Source organism: Coffea arabica, chromosome 9e (assembly GCF_036785885.1).
Source record: "Coffea arabica cultivar ET-39 chromosome 9e, Coffea Arabica ET-39 HiFi, whole genome shotgun sequence".
Lineage (NCBI taxonomy): Eukaryota > Viridiplantae > Streptophyta > Magnoliopsida > Gentianales > Rubiaceae > Coffea > Coffea arabica.
This window is the reverse complement of record NC_092327.1, coordinates 17,739,086-17,748,117: the sequence shown is the minus strand read 5'-3', so window position 1 is coordinate 17,748,117 and position 9,032 is coordinate 17,739,086. Positions and strand designations below refer to the sequence as shown.

Below are 9,032 nucleotides of genomic sequence, written 5' to 3'. Positions count from 1 at the left end.
CTGGTCAATTAAATAAAATGCATTTTTGGTAAATAAACCCCTCGTTCGTTCTTTCGTTTCGTTCACCCCCTCTTGGAAATTGGCCAGGCTCCACCAACCTACAAGGTAATACTCGAGTATACCAACGTTCACACCCAGGGTCACCATATCGCCCGACCAATTCCGCTTCTGGCTCGAGTCGATCGGTAACGAAGGGCAGGGCCCAGTTCAGCCAAACGGCTTACATTCATGCGCAACTAATGTAGCAATCATTAAATCATTGAAAATTTCACGTTTCATTTAGGTCGAGCGCAGTAAAGTACACGCTCGCCTAGAAAACTCGTTTTGGAAATCCTTGAAAGCACTTAACACATTATCAAACAAGAACACAAGTCATAAAGTCAAGAAAAATATAGTAAACAAGGAACACACACCTATATACGCAAAACAACATGCAAAATATCCTTCCGGATATTATCTTTAGTCACCAAGAAAACCTAAGATTAAACAAGAAAGAATATTACAGCTCATCTAACACAAACAACTAGGTGAAATCAAAGAACTCGACAATTGATGAGTAGAACGTATAAAAGACTTTAAAGTGAAACGAGGACATTTGGACCCGTGGGCAAAAATAACTAGGGTTTCATAGTCGAAACGTAAAACCCAACTCAAAAGGGTTATAAAATTTTCCAATGGAAACACTTGAACCAAAGACAAGTCGGAATTCAACTAGATAGGCTAAGAAATACTGTTTTCGGGATCGTTTATATGGTTCAAAATCATCTCATATTCAAGTAGATATTATAGACTAAATGTCTTAATGAAATTCATGTAAAAAGGGAGGACAAAATACCCAAGAAAATCCTAAACCACTCCTTTTTATTTGGTAAGCGTAAGTAAACATTTGGAGTTTCCAATTGAAGAAGGATCATGTTTTAAGATGGAAAACGGTCATAGTATTTGCCAAACGAAAATATACAAATTCAAATAGAAACTTAGCCCTCGAGCGAAAATTTGGGCAGCACGCCCTTTGTATTTACCTATTTTTCCAGCCATTTATGGCTTCATTGTTTTCCTCAATCAATCCCAAAATCACACACAATATCATCTCATTTCAATAGCCATTCCATAGGCTCAAAGTCATATAAGTACAAAAATCAAGCTAACAACATGTGCGGAAATGAAGTTTAACAAAAGACAGATTTGACGGGTTTTACATAACGGACACATCCGAAGCTACGCTTATCGGATTGGGATGTAATTTATACCATTTCGAAGCTAAGACAGAGGGTTACAATTTTGATGAAGACCACTTAGTCCAAATGCCAGTGTAACCTAGTCAAATTCCCAATTCCCAGAACCAAGTTCCAACTAATCGGCTAATGAACCGTACTACCTTTAAATGGCCATATCGCAGGCTACCAAAGTCCGTTTAAGGCGTTCTTGGAGGAGTTGAAAACCTAAGACAAAGTTCTACAACTTTCATGAAGACCACTCAGTCCATTTCTCACCCTAACTAGGCCAAATTTACCAAAACAACTCCAGATTTTCCAGTTCGAAATTCACTGCAGAAATCCACTAGCAGTCCTGCTTTATTCACTCATATCTCAGCATAAACAACTCCAATTTAGGTAATTCCAAAGCCATTTGAAAGTTAAGATACAAGGCTATAATTCTTAAGAAGACATCATTAACCAATTCGGTAATATTCCTGGTCAAACTAACCACTTACAGAGGCTGATTTTCATTTTCGGACAGAAACAGGGCAGCAGGGGTATTTCGGTGTTTTCACAGGCTACATTGCTCCGATTGAGCTGAAAGTTTGTAGGAAGCTATAAAACATCATTCTATACAACTTTTATGTTTTGTGCTAAGGCTAGTTCGGCCTCTAACAAGGTGAAATAGAACCGGGAAGAATTGAGAAAAAAATGAAACCCTAATCTGGAATTCATGCATTCAAGTGCTAATCTTCCACAAAACAACATCTAAAACAACTAAAAACCACTACTAAGCAATTAATTGAAGTAAAGAAGAGGTTCTTGGCAAAATACCTTATCTCCCTATGAAAGATGGTAGTTGAGGCTTTGTCCTCCAAAAATAACTCCACAAACACCTTGGAAACTACTTGGAAAGTAAGTTTTATGGAGTAGTTTGCAAATTAATCGGTTGAAACTCAAGATTTGGGCAAGAAATTGAAGTGGAAGATAAAGAACTCTCTTGGTTTCTCTCTCACTAATTTCAGCCAAAGGAGACAAGAAAATGAATGAATTTTGGTCAAAAATCTGATTTTAGTAAAGTTACCAACCTTGGTCAAAAGTCCAACTTCTAATAGCACAGTGACACTTGGCTCCTTTTAGAGTTTTAAGCTTATCCTTTTGTCTACCAATGGTAATTTATCTAGCTAACTTTTAATTGTCTCCTAGCATCTTGTAAAATAATAATACTTCGCACAAAAATCACTTAATCACCAAAAGTTTATCGCACTAGCGGGTCTCACGTCCATAACGCACTTCAAATTTAACCCGGACTAACTTATACTAGAAAAATGGTTGGAAAAACTATATTCACTTATAAAGTGTCCAGAAAATTAATGTAGTAAAATAAAATAAGGAAAATGCATGTAAAGGAATAGAATTAAATGGTATAAATTAAGAAAAATTTTACGGGCTCTCACAATTACCACCACATGTTGACTAATAAGCAACATTTACATGAAAATTTGAACTACTTCCTCTTGTTTACTTAGTAAACCTCTCAACATTATCCATTTGAGAATTAAACATGTTTTCTAATTTAGCACTTAAAAAGTTGAGAGTGTGAATTTCATACATACCAGCCGCTCTTCTTGAGTTACCTTTTACATTTGCTCATTGATAGTTGTTAGAGGCCATTTCCTCTATTAAAGTTTGAGCATTCTCGGTTGATTTTTCCATTAAAACTCCACCATTGGCTGCATCTATGTTGATTCTGGTTGGGTAGTTAAGGCTATTATAGAAACTTTGAGCGACCAATCAATCAGGGAGACTATAGTCGGGACATCTTCTTAGAAGATCTTTAAATCTCTCCCAAACTTCATATAATGACTCGCCTTCATGTTGAGTGAAACCTATAATATCCATATGAAGTTTTGCTATTTTTCCGGGAGGAAAATATTTATTCAAGAATACTTTTGACAACTCACCCCAAGAACTGAAAATATTAGGTGGATAAGAATTAAGCCATATCTTTGTTTTATCTCAAAGTGAAAAGGAAATAATCTTAGCTTAATTGCACCATCACTTACACCATTTATTTTGATGGTACAACATAAAACCATGAAGTTAACTAGTTGAGTATTAGGATCCTCCGTTGCATTTCCTCCAAATTGACTTTGTTGAACCATTTGGATTAATTACAAGCCTTGCAATGCTAGTTTGTGCTCCCAATTCATTTGGCAAAGCATAATCCCTCAATGGTCTTGGCCTTTGCTCCTCCATTTTGACGGAAGTTCACCTATATTTTCCACCTCAATTTGCTCTGGTTGGGCGTGTCTTCTTTGTGAGGACCCGAATTTTCTTACTTTTATTTTATATTATATTAGGGTTAAATACCAAAAACCCCCCTGTGGTTTGACTAATGTTCACTTTACCTCCCTATGGTTTGAAAACCTACAATTTAACTCCCTGTCATTTCAACTAAAGTAAAAGTCTAACGAAAAACATCTACAATAATGGTATTTCTGCAGACTTTCATTTTAGGTGAAACGACAGGGAGTTAAATTGTAGGTTTCCAAACCATAGGGAGGTAAAGTGTACATTTGGCAAACCACAGGGGGTTTTTGGTATTTTACCCATTCTCAAATGCACGAAACATTCTTCTAAGGGTTTGACTTATAGAGGGGCAATTTTGACATTTTTCTTTCAGACGTTAGTTTAGGTGTTTTCCGTCAGACTTTTACTTTAGTTGAAACGACGGGGAGTCAAATTAAAGGTTTCCAGACCATAGGGAGGTAAAGTGAATGTTAGTCAAACCACAGGGGGGTTTTTGGTATTTAACCCATTATATTACTAGCTTATTTAAATATTTATTCACCCGTTTTCTCCGAATAATTTATTTCAACCATTTTAAACCCATTTACATGGAACTATGCTTTACTTATATTTTAAAAAACGTCCCGTTAGCAAATTTAATTTTCAGAATCTCGTTTAGGAAGAAATAGCGAATACACGTTTTGAGAGAGTATTCGATCTGAGAGTGCAATGATCTTGGAGATTTGAGAACTCATGTTTTATTCTTAAAATAGTTATTTTTATGATTATTTACCTTAGTATTAGTTACTTATATTATCGTTACAAGAATTTCTTTTAAGTTTCCCTTTATCGCGCGCGAATTGGAAGTTCGCGTTTTTCGCATCAAATCGACTCAATGGAGATTTAAGAAATTAATACTAGACTACTAAGAGTGAATAATTATAATGTTAAAGGAAGTACATTAGAGGTTTAGTGCAAAAGTGAAACAAACCCGAGAGAAAACGGACACGAAACCCTCGCACGCGAGTACTATTCATAGTTGACTTTTGTTCAAATTTTAGCCACAAACACTCAAGCTTCTCCAAGAAGCTTCACTCATCAGCTCACTCTCTCTCTCCTCTCACCAAGGCTGGCCAAAAATCTCCAAGGGAAGAAGAAGGAAAGCTCTTCACAATTTCACTTCAAATCTTGCTTCAAATCCTTCACAAATCACCATCCAACCTCAAAATCACTTGGGAATTTACTTAAGCTAGAAGAAAGACTTCATCTTGGTAGTTTTCCTGGGGATTTAGTGATCATAAAATTCCGGTTTCTCTCAAAAGCTAGGAGGTAACCATCCAACCTTTCATTCTTAGCTTTAATGGGTTTTATTCTTAGCTTTGAACCTTGTAGCTTCATTATTGTTGTTGTTCCTTTGATTGGAATGGTTGATGTGGGTTCTATGAATTCCCACCTTGGTTGTATGGGCTGATATGATGAGATAATGCTTGATTTCAGTTGTTTAAGTGTTGGTTAAGATGATTACGGATATAGAATTTAAGGAAAGATCGAAGGAAGTTGTATAGGATTGATGACCGAAATCTGTCCTGTTTGTGTCGTGCATTTAGTTCAAATTTTTTATGCTCAAATGACTTTGAAACTTATGTATATATGTTGTGTATGGTGTGTAGAAAGTTTCTACCAAAAATCATTTGGATTGGTTGGATAAAAATTGAATTTTGGCAAGAACAAATCTGGAAAATTCATGTAGCAGTGGTCCACTGGCAGTGTTCTTTGAATGAACATATCTCTCTATTCGGACTTCGGAATTGAGTGCCGTCAGCGGCATTCAAAACTAGACATCTGTAGTTTTCTAACGGTGTATAATACACCTTCTAATTCGAACTGACTCATCTGTAGTGATTGATCAAAGTCGGCTGCCCTGTTCTGTTAGCCTATCCGAGAGAAAGGTGGAGGCTGCATTTTGTGGCTCTATTTTCTCTCACTTAGGAACTGATTTTCAGAATGACTTCTTTTGATGAAATGTAACCTTATGATTATAATTTCCAATGCCACCAACCATTCTGAATTCCAAGTCGTATTGAATGAGATATGGTTCAATTTTCAAACTGCGACAAAACTGGAAAACCCTTCTTTTTGGCTGGCCGACTGGTTTGGTTGCTTGTGAGAGGTTTTATTTTGAAATTTTGATGTCAACCAACTATAAATTGCTTATGAAATGTTTCTGGGACCTTGGTTTCACAAATGAACCAAAATGGGACTGATTTCATGGTGCAAAGTGTTTGAAAAGGGAAAGAAAACAAGAAGACACATTTGCTTTGGGAAATTTCTTGAACTTTGGTAGTTTTGTTAACTACCTTTCCGCATGAGTTTTTACATGAAATTTAATAGAGGAATAGCCTTCATATGGGAGTTTAATGGTACCAAATTTGTGTTATTCTAAGACCATTTCGATACCCAAATGATGTGCCAAAGTTGTTCTTCAAACCTGGAAAATTTACTGAACTGTCTTCGATTTTGGCCAACTTTGAGCTGCTATATTTTGGCACTCAAAACTCCCAATTTAGTTCCGCTTGTTGTGTTTGGAACTTTGTTTAGAACTCTTATTGTATTATGAATTTCAGAGGCTAGTTCACTTCTTGTGAATTTTACCGAATTTCCAAAGTTTGCCGAAAAACATGATCAAAACTGTCTTGTATGCTCAAGTCAGCCACTTTGAGCTGAAATTTGAATGTCTTCTGTCTAGAATCTTGGAAAGGTGTCTTTTGGGAACTTTTAGTACTTTTAATCAAGATTCCAACGGTGTAAATTTTTCCAATTTTGGACCTACTGGGTGCAAGTTCTGATTTTTCTAAGTTGACGTGCAAAACTGAAATTTTTCCGACTCGATGGGAAATGAGTTTTTGGAAACTCTTCCCTATCCTTTGATATTGATTGACCATTTTAAACTTGATTTCATGAAGGAAATCAGTTTTTCTTGTGTTAATAAAATCTCACTTTTGAACCTTTATTTTGAGTGGTTAAGGTTCTTTGTTTGAGGTATTGACTAGCCTAAATGAGTGTAACTCTTTATTGATAAATACATGGTTGTGAGTGAGAATACGTGTTAATTGTCCAGGCTGTGAGGACTTGTAAACTGTGATGACCCCACCTTCCCCTGGGTGACCCAAGGGTTTAGCGGACCGCCTGCCCAACTCTTGACAGGACTCACTCACTCACATCAAATTAAATAAGATGCAATCTCAATAATAAACAAAATAGTAGTTCCTAAGTTTGGAACATACGAATACATTCATACCATCCATACAGTCCCAAATACATCAAAAGATTTAAGTTCTCAGTACATTCAACCCTAATCGAGCGACTAGTGCGAGTACAATTACAAAAGTCGAAACAACTAGACTACGCTAGCCTGTACATGTCTAACGCCTCGCTCGTACCCCCTGTAAGGAAAATAAATGACGTGGAATGAGCTAAAAATCCAGTAAGGTTTCAGATAGCAAGTTGACCATTATTTAAACGTGCAAGTATCATGTAGTAGAGTGATGAGCATGAAAAGTTCATAAAAGTGAGCAATAACACTTCAAGTAGTAAATCACAAAATGAGCGAGTGTAAAGGCTTTCTTTTAAAATGAAACAATAACACGATAAGTAATAATCATTCCAAAGTATAAGGATACGGATGGCTCTCAGGAGCCAAAATTCCCATTTGCATCACCAGAACTTGATCAAGTAATAGTTGACACTCCGTCAACTTTCAAGTAAGTAACCAATCCGGTAGAGTACCACTTAAACTACTCTCCGTCCACCATCCAAACCCCCTACTGGGTCCAAAATCCTCAATAAACACTGGTGGTAATACTCGAGTATACCGATTAGTCGAGGAGATATCACTCCACTCGACAAAACAAAAGACCCAGGGTTCGTTACCCAATCGACCAAACCCTTGCCGGCTCGACTCGAGTAACTCGCCACAGGGTTTCTGGAATTCCAAGAAGTGCGCACCATATACACAAATATATCAAATCGATTGCAACAATAAACAAGTATATCTCATATTAGGGCAAGTGCGATAAAGTACACTCTTGCCCGATCAAACAAATGACATATCATTAAATCATGTTGGTCAAGTATTGAAAACAAGTGTCCAGTTCAATCAGGTATTTGGAAGCACTCACCAAAGGTCTAGTGCCTCTCAAAGGTCACGTTTAGGTCCAACTCTTTGGTTGAAGTCCAAATATGCGATAAAATATCATTTGCGAATGTAAAACTCTCTAGAGTTCGAAACATAGGAGTTTCGCTTCAAAAAAATCAAGTAAATGCAATTCGCTTAAATAGTATTCACGATACTTATCAAATTCTGAAAAATTCTTGCTCGCTCTTAAACCTTTGAAACTTTGAAACAATTACACTTGAAATACCATTTGAGTCGAAGAAATGGAGAAAACGTATTTCTATGAGTCGTAAATTTCATTTTCCCAAGGGTACAAGGTCGGCCAAGTTCTAACTTATATCTCGATAAAAGAAGACGCAAATATCCTAGATGGTTCAAGTGATATTCGCTCTTAAGCCTTACTCGTGTCGCAAGTATACCTACCTAGCCCTCGAGCTTAAATTTGGGCAGCACGCCCTTTGTATTTACCTATTTTCCAGCCATTTATGGCTTCATCCTTTTCCTCAATTAGTCCCAAAGTCACACACCAAATAATCTCATTTCAATAGCCGTTCAATAGGCTCAAAGTCATACAAGTACAAAATGAAGCTAGGAACATGTGCGGAAATGAAGTTTGAGTCAAGAAACAAAAGACAGATTTGACGTTGTATTGCGTAACGGATACAACCGAGGCTACGCTTATCCGATTGGGATGAAATTTATACCGTTTCAAAGCTAAGACAGAGGGCTATAATTTTGATGAAGACCACTCAGTCCAGTTTGCAATGTATCCAAGTCAAATTCACAAATTACAGTACCAGATTCCTACCGACAGGCCAGTTAACCGTACTATGTTTCAATGGCCATAATTCAGGCTACCGAAGTCCGATTGAGGTGTTCTCAGGGGTGTTAGAAATCTAAGACATAGAACTACAACTTTAATGTTTTGGCTAAATGCTAGTTCAGTATGTATCAAGGTGAAAAGACACGATCTGATTGATGAAATGTCAAAACTGTCCATTGGACTAAACCTATGGTAGTCAGGGGTATTTTTGTCTTTTCACAGGTTACGTTGCTCCGATTGAGGTGAAATTTTGTAGGAAACTATAAAAAATTATTCTATACAACTTTCATGCTTTAAGTCAAGCCTAATTCAGCCTCTAACATGGTGAACTAGAACCGGGCAGAACAGGGTACTCAAGGAGTTCAATTCTGGAAATTGAAGAATTCAAGGTATATTTCACATTTCTAGCTTACAACCACTACTACCACCTCCTATACAAGCTTACATACACCAAGTACCATTCAACCAACAAGAATTATAAGTGAATCAATCAAAATCCTAACTCAAAATTCATCACCCCAATCATCAAAACCACTTGAATAAG

General features: G+C 36.8%; 1 non-coding gene across 1 annotated transcript; it reads left to right on the top strand.

The window, feature by feature from the left end:
• The first annotated feature begins 3,003 nt into the window (after positions 1-3,003).
• Positions 3,004-3,110, top strand: LOC140014914 (small nucleolar RNA R71). The gene has a single exon (XR_011821660.1). It is a non-coding gene; the product is annotated as a small nucleolar RNA R71 (small nucleolar RNA).
• The last annotated feature ends 5,922 nt before the right edge of the window (positions 3,111-9,032 follow it).